Source organism: Curcuma longa, unplaced genomic scaffold, assembly GCF_044706935.1.
Source record: "Curcuma longa cultivar G26 ecotype Majalengka, Jawa Barat unplaced genomic scaffold, ITB_CL_G26_1.1 contig_16788, whole genome shotgun sequence".
NCBI lineage: Eukaryota > Viridiplantae > Streptophyta > Magnoliopsida > Zingiberales > Zingiberaceae > Curcuma > Curcuma longa.
Genome location: NW_027430435.1, coordinates 1 through 8,125, shown reverse-complemented (window position 1 = coordinate 8,125; position 8,125 = coordinate 1). Strand labels below are relative to the sequence as shown.

General features: G+C 32.6%; 2 long non-coding RNA genes across 4 annotated transcripts; both read right to left on the bottom strand.

The window, feature by feature from the left end:
• Window positions 1-1,431: 1,431 nt before the first annotated feature.
• LOC141816466 (uncharacterized) lies at window positions 1,432-5,271 on the bottom strand. Of its 3 annotated transcripts, none has more exons than XR_012600699.1 (4): window positions 5,118-5,271; window positions 4,671-4,768; window positions 2,402-4,589; window positions 1,432-1,581 (listed from the first exon to the last, which is right to left on the bottom strand). It is a non-coding gene; the product is annotated as an uncharacterized LOC141816466 (long non-coding RNA). The 3 variants fall into 3 exon arrangements; XR_012600697.1 differs by having other exon boundaries at window positions 5,133-5,271; XR_012600698.1 differs by lacking the exon at window positions 1,432-1,581 and adding an exon at window positions 2,276-2,336 and having other exon boundaries at window positions 5,133-5,271.
• A 6-nt stretch (window positions 5,272-5,277) lies between these two features.
• LOC141816465 (uncharacterized) lies at window positions 5,278-6,571 on the bottom strand. Its single transcript, XR_012600696.1, has 3 exons — window positions 6,509-6,571; window positions 5,499-5,686; window positions 5,278-5,303 (listed from the first exon to the last, which is right to left on the bottom strand). It is a non-coding gene; the product is annotated as an uncharacterized LOC141816465 (long non-coding RNA).
• Window positions 6,572-8,125: the final 1,554 nt, after the last annotated feature.

Genomic DNA, 8,125 nt, shown 5'->3' with positions numbered 1-8,125 from the left:
CTTAGTTAAATGTACATATTACTCATGTTGAGCACTGTAAAGGAATATCCCTGATTGAATTAAGATCAATCAAATCTTCGATTGTTCTTGGTATAAAGATTAGAGCATATAAGTCTGCTCATACACTCCTTATCAAAACTCCCTGCTTTTGATCTCTTATAAGCTATGGCATACCTAATTTTTCATGTCAATTATTTGCTCTCCTTGACCAGGTTACAATAAGAGACTTATAAGCTTGGCAAAACAGTTGTATTTTGCTCTTCACAAGGTATCATCTATCAAACTACTTGTAGCTATATCTTGCAACAGAATGGTTCATCAAGCTTAAAAGTCACCTTCCTGATATTGCATATACTACAATGATTCATGTATGCACTCTTTCAAAATTTTAAGGGAGATGTAGTCCTAATCTTCTTGTATTTGTTGTTGTGTTTTGTTCATGCATTTGAACCTAGATATGATAAACACCCATAACAGTAATATTATGATACAACATTTCGGGTTATGTAAGATTTTTCAAGACTACTAAAACTTGTTTTGTGCATTCTTCACTATCTTTGCCTCAATCCATATAGCTTCCATCAATTGCACTCAAACTCTCCACTAGAATTATCCACCTTCACTATAGGGGTCATTGATATATAGAAAAATGTTCATCAAACTATCAACCTTCAATGACTTCATCCAAGGAAAGCTATGACATAAATGAGACATAACACTTAACACAGCAAAGAAATATATATATATATATATAGCAACTCTAACGCGATGTTGACACAAAATATAGTCATGCCATACAATCTGCAACATAAATGATGTGAATTAAGTCCTTTTGAAGATATTGAGTTTCCAACCATTGGACTAGATAAATATGCATTCAAAAATATCAAAATCGACAACTTGGACATTGACAAATCATAAATATCAATACTCTTGGAAAAGGGAGACAAAAGTAGGCTTGTAAGTGAATCAAACATTCGTGAACAAGTTTAGTGTTCGACTTGATAAGAGCTTGTTTATGTTCGTTCAATATACATAAGATCAATTAAATGAACAAGCTTGAACAACTCGTTAAACTAAACAAACAAACTTGAACACATATGTATTCAGCTGATTAATGTTCACGAGCAATGTTCGTGAATAACAATCGTGAAAAATATTTGTGAACAACGTTCGTGAACAACGTTCGTGAACAATGTTCGTGAACAACGTTCGTGAACAATGTTCGTGAACAACATTAGTGAAAATTATTCTTGATCCATGGTCATCAATAAAACTCTTATCAACATCCTAAATAAACAAAGAAACTTTCAAAAAATAAACAAATAAGTTTGAATTATTAAACTCAATAACCAACCAAATAAACTTAAAATGTACAAGTTTCAAACAATCAAACAATCTTGAATTGAAAGTTTGATAACGTCTAAACGAACCAAGCTTAAGCTCATAAAAAAGAAACCAAGCCAAGTTTGAATAATCATTTCAATGGCTTGTTTCATTTTAGGCTCAGCTTGGCTTGGTTACCTTATCAAACAAGCTTGAACGCTACAAAACTTGGCTTGGCTTGACTCGTTTACAACCCTACATAGAAGCAAAATACTGCTAGACTTGAGAAAAAGCAATATTAATTGTAGTAATAAACCTTGTTCTTTAGTTAAAGTACATCAACAATGAAGCTATGTACCATCAAAAGAGCAAGTACAGTTTACGAAGTAACTAATAGTTCATAATTAACAACAAAGGGTGACAAAACTATCCTATAAACCTTCATGAAGGGCTGTGATATGCCATAATTTTTCAAGCAAGATATTCCAAAACCTTTAGCTACACCAACAAGACCAAAGGTTGCACCACAACGATCTCCATATCTATCACTTTTCATCATTCGATCTATAAATCTAGACACAAGTGTCTGGACATCCTCCTAATGAATAATAATGCAGAGGAAGACTGAAAATGAAAATAAATCTCAAACAAGACAAACAAGGACAAGAATTACCAAGCAATTATAAGAATATTACCAACAAGGTGGAAAATACATCTTAAACGAGAAAAAAAAGCAATAAGAAACAAAGGATTAAATATTTTAAAAAGAAAAAAAACAATATTGCACACAAAATGAAATTACTTGCTTAGTATTTAACTCAACAAAAAAAATACCTATTTAGATGCCATTAAGAGAGATAAACAATCAAAGAGTCTCTCGTTGCATTACCTCTAAGGGAGTGTTTAGAACATCCAATAATTTTTGTACAACAATGTGAACTTTTGGTTCATCTTGCTCAAAGTATAAATTGTAAGCCAATAAGAGTAAAGTAACAGCAAATACCACCAATCTACAATAGAAAGGAAAGAAATGATAATAGGTAAACCACCAAAATTCCTATCACTAATCTCATACCTTTGCTAAATGTTTCGCAAGAGCTCCAGTGAAGATCACAACACCTTCCCTCACAAGATCATATTTTTCTTCATCAGATGCCTAAAGATAAAGAAGCAAACACAGAGTTAGTGGCTCTTGACGACAAACATTAGTATTATAAGGTTTAAAATACAAGGATCATGAATCCAACAAATAATCAATCAGTTAAAATGAGAGTACCTTCTTATTCACATAACTGTCAAAAATAGGAAAAAGTAAAGGAACATTCTCTTTTCCATGTTTGTCAATGATCATAATGCATGCATTTATCATTCTTGCACGGACATCCATATTAGGATCTACTCGAATTGAAGGAATAAGAGAAATATTTTCAATTCTCAATTATGTATAAATTATTATATCAATAATGGATGAGAAACTAAGGATCAATAAGGAAAGTTAACTAATGAAATATAATATATTTATAGAAAGTTTTTTGAGTGAAAACATATGACAAGAATAGTTTTTCCCTCAATGACTGTATTATCCATGACTAATCCATATATCCAAAATCAAAGTTTGAAGTCGTACAAGTGTTTTGCTTTTTCACCAAAACAATATTGTTTCGGTATCATGCCAACATTTAGATATACAGTGTCAATGGTAAATTGAAGGTGGAAGGAAAAAAGATAAGAAGAAAAAAAGGATAACACAATTATATATTTATTTTTCAACTGAAATGCTATGATTTTGACATTATCTATCTATGGAAACAAATTTAAAAACTAATAGCATTATCTCGATTTTAGCATGTTAACAAGTGTAAAATGTCAATGTGAAATAATACTCATAGATATAATTGACACAACGACATAGGAGGCATTGTCTCCCTACCAATAGATATCTAACATATTGATTCAAACACCAAAATTTCAAATATATAGGGAAAACAAAGTAGAAAGTGTATCTTGAAGACAGAATAACTTATCAAATAATGATACAACACATGGTCACTAGAACACACATTGTTAGTATCCATGTGAATTACTTGTATTGTATCTGGATTTTCATCCAAGGATGCAGCTAATGCCTTTGCTACAGCTACCCGTACATTGTAATTGACATGTGATAATGCATCAAGAATACCAGAGTAATCAATCCCAAATTCACACCCATATTTATCCCAAAAAAAGGCCCACACGGCGCAAAGGATTTGCATAAAAATTTGTCAAACAAAAGGCATTCTAACATCACCATTGCACATGTACTGAGAATTTCATCATTGATTGAGTTAAATTGAAAGCTCAATTTGCAGAAAAACATCAAATAGTGAAAAAACCGGTCTAATATTTGATTAGAACCATGTGGCATTGTAAATGAATCAGTTCAAGATAAGCCCTAACTTTTCAGTTGAAAAACATAAAGCCAGTGGGGCACAAATGTGATCATTCAACTAACACAATAAATCATACATTATTAAGGGGTATGATGAGAAGGTTTTAGGAAATGGATGGTCAATTTCACTATCATATTTAAAGAAAAAAAAACTAGAAAGAAATTCAAGTCCACAACATTCCAAAGAACTGAAAGAATATTAATAAAATGTGGCTCAGATTAGTAGTATAATGACTCTACTTTTATTGACCATATACAACTCATCAAATGCTTTAACATTTCAAGGAGATGATTTAACCAACAATGCCCAAAATAGGGGACTAGCAATATAAATCGAAAAGACCATTATACAGCTCAATCAACTCATACAGCATAAAGTGTTGTGCTGGTGCAGTGCATTTTACAGACTAAGATATGTATTAGTTTTACATGTACAGCCTTGGCAATAGAATTAGTCAACCAAAGGTTAGCTACATAAACCTTACATATTTCATCTAATGATTTAGATATCTTGATAAATAAACTAGGTGAACAAGAACTATAAGCATAGTTTATGTGTACATTAAATTGTGAGGAAAAAGATTCACCGACCTTCTCTGGAACATGCAAAGCAATCCAAATACTTTTTGTGATCAAAGCATCATTCCAAAGCACATGGCCAGGGATAGAAGGAATACCTTTTATAGACTAGACCATGAGAAGCAATCCAAATACCTGTCGTGATCAAAGCATCATTCCAAAGCACATGGCCAGGGATAGAAGGAATGCATTTTATAGCAGTCTTGCAAGCAAGTCGCACATGCAAATCCTTAGCATAAACTCCAAAAAGGACCTAAATTACACAGAAATATTAGCAACAAAAAGAATATAAAAAAATGTGTAATTTTAAGTAACAAAATCACATTTTACTCACTTTGGCCATCTTGGATACCTAGGCATAACTCATTCAACATAGGCCCAATTAGTGGCTGATAAGCTGGAATAACACCAAGGAAGGACATGATAAAGAACCTAGAAAAAGCCATGAAGAGTCAACAAGAGACAAGAAAATTAGAATATAAAATGGTTGATCTTCATTACAAAATTAAACCAAGGTATTCATATCCGACCAAGAGCATCTGTGGCCTAGGGAGTGGCAATATAGGATCCAAATGCAAAGATAGTATGTGAAGTAAGTCATCGTGAAGTGCAGTCTTCTTAGGAGAAAGCAGAATATGCTCAATTACCCAGCAGAAATTGAGTGATTAAAAAGAATAGCTAGACAGAAATATAAAGGTAAACAAATCTGCTGGAAGCGGTCCAACTTTACATGACACTGACAGGCCATTAACTATTTGCTCAAAAATACCCAATGAAGGACCTTTGGGAACTTGACCTTCAAGCAGGTGGGGTAAGCTCCAAGACTACATGTACATCTTTTGCAGAAATTAGATGCAAAGATGCAGCTATCTCGTCTGCCCAGCTAGAAAGAGGTGGGCCTAAACACCGAGCAAGATTTAGCATAGTCTCAAATGTTGCATTGCAGTGATGGATCAATGTATTTCACCTGCAACAGATTGTTTGAGCATGAGAAATAAAATTGCCAAACTAAATCTCTGTTGCAACAAATGTTTAGCCAATAACTAAAAAACACAATTACTAATGACCATTAATTCAATTGATAGATTATGAAAAAAAAAAACACTTTCACAATACTTAAAGTAGGAAGGCAAAAAAAAGTAAGACATATACAATGACTTACCAGTGTAGGTAGCTGGCCATGAGTAAATATTGGATTAGCAATAGCCATCTGACCAAGAGTCCTAAGCATAACTGAGAGATTTTTCTGAATAAGCTTAACCAGCTTAACCCTATGATGGATAGTTGTTTCCTCCTTCAGCAACAACTCGCTCTTTTCCTCCTTGGCAGTCTTTGCCTTCTCCACATGAACTATAAAAACATACATGTTACTTTTCAACATCAGTAGCAAAACAATCATGTCTTCAATAAGATCTACCATTCTTGCTACCCATTCCTGTGTCATTCTTCACCTTGTTTATGGATTCCTTTTTACTTATCTCTCTTTGTACTCAGTTGGTGCATTCCCCTTTGACAAGGGAAGGAAACATTGTATTTTGCACAAATTTAAACTCTTGATAAAGTACATGTTAAGTCATGTAAGCATATCAATCCATCTTGATCACTATAAACCTTAAAACGGTCTTTTGGTTGCCTAGAATTTTTAGTAGCAATAGTCTCAGCAACATAAGCTCCTTGTTCATTCAGTAGATAATTGCCCTTTTGGTGTATAAAATATCTAGAAAAGCATACAAAGATAAAACAGTTGCTAACTTTTATTATGTTATGATCATATTTAGACCAAAATAAAGCTGTTATAAAGAGTCGGAAAAAACAAGTTACAAAGTAGAATAGGCCAAGATAACAAAATTTTCTAATATCTTCAACATGGTAAACTTATGGACCAAGAATAAAAGAACAGCATGATGTTTAAAAACGTTCAGAACATATAGTGCCTGCATAATGAAATAACTAAAAAGTGCATATCTTGGGACTGGTGCATATTTGTGTGGTTGAATTTAGATATCTTGATAATAAGAACAAAATGCTTAAGGCAGGGCATACACGAAGCATCATAGTGGATCATGTTATTTGCTATAAAATTCTAATTAACTCAGAGGAAAAAGTATTTGCAGGACAACATAAAGAAACTGAAAACAGTCAGATGACCTAAAAAATTGTCAACTATCTCACCTTAATTTCATTTTCTGTGAGCATATCATGTAATGAATGATTTGGGAGACTGCTAAAGTGCTGAAAATGCAAAACAAATGCAATGAGTTAGGAGTCATATAGAAAATATAATTTTGCATCAATAAAACAAAAAAGAAACTTACATTTTCAAATTTAATGAACAAATCATTTGGGTAGAAGAATAATCAGCTGATGCAGGCTTACTATGAATCATTTCTAAGTTGGGCTATTGTAGTATGCTTTCCTATTGACAACTACATCAAATGCATTCCAAAATCTAAGTAATTCAAGAGTTTTATTTTCACAAAATTGCAATGCTTAACTTATTTTACAAATATAAAATGGGTACAAATTTAAAATTTAAGTGTCAAATAGTTCAAGAATTAATAGTGAATCATGAGAATAATTGTTTTATTGCCTTGTAAGTTTATTATCTCATGACTTTTGTTTTAATAATAATCTTACATTATTGAACATACCTTTATTGTTCCATGAGCCATATATATCCTTTGATTTGAATACAAATATATTATCCTTGGCTTCTACAAACATTTTAGAAGGTAAAACTAAATATCTTCACCTTGAAATGGGTTGAAAATGGTGATTGAAAAACCTACTTGAATTTTAAGAGAAGTCTAGTCGAAAGGTTAATCAATTAAATGATAAAAAAAATTGAAAATGTATTATTAAACCAAAAAAAATATTAGAGCAACATGAAACTTCACAAGTCTATATACTATGTGAATAGAGATATGCTTAGAATTCAAATCATAAGTCAACAAATATTTAAAAATTAAGAAGAGAATGATGAGGACATGACCAATGAGCATGAAAGGTATAAGGTACTAAATTTAGTTATTACAACAACAAAGCCAAAAGTTGCAACAATTAGAAACAATATAATGAATGGTTTAACATAAATACTAAGAAAACCGTAAAAGACATAATCAATGTGAGAAGCATCTTACAATAGAAAAAAAAAATTGAATGGCAAACAAGAGAACTGGACAAACTTCCTTGACCAACAGAACCTCCTGAAACTTGAGCACATACTAATTGATTTCCTATTATACAAGAGTAAAAACAATAATCATGCAAGATTTTGCAGATGTTGTATAAAGGAAAATCCCAAGGTCCGGGTGGTTAGTATAAAATACTCAGTGGATACTAGAATGGAAATGCACAACATATACATATATGGAATCAACAGGATATCTAGTCTCCATACGATACATAATGAACAAGGTCAATATATTACATACAAATAACAGGTAACCATAAGTGCAACAACTACAATCATATGACAACAAGTGCAACTACCACAACAATATGTAACAAGTGCAACAACCACAATCATATAACAAGTGCATCAACCATCAATGCAGAAAATAACTACCAACAAATGCATGCACATGTGTTATGCATGGTCACTGTCTGTACTCGTCACCCCCAGACACCCACCCAGTGTAGTGAACTGGGGTGCACGACAGGACAACTGCACACGCTCTAATGACAAACCACTACTAAATCAAGTGGGGAATGAGCAGGATATCACAGGGGGGCTATGTAGCCAATCCTGGTTACACCCAACATAGTGCAACAAATGCTCTCACCCCT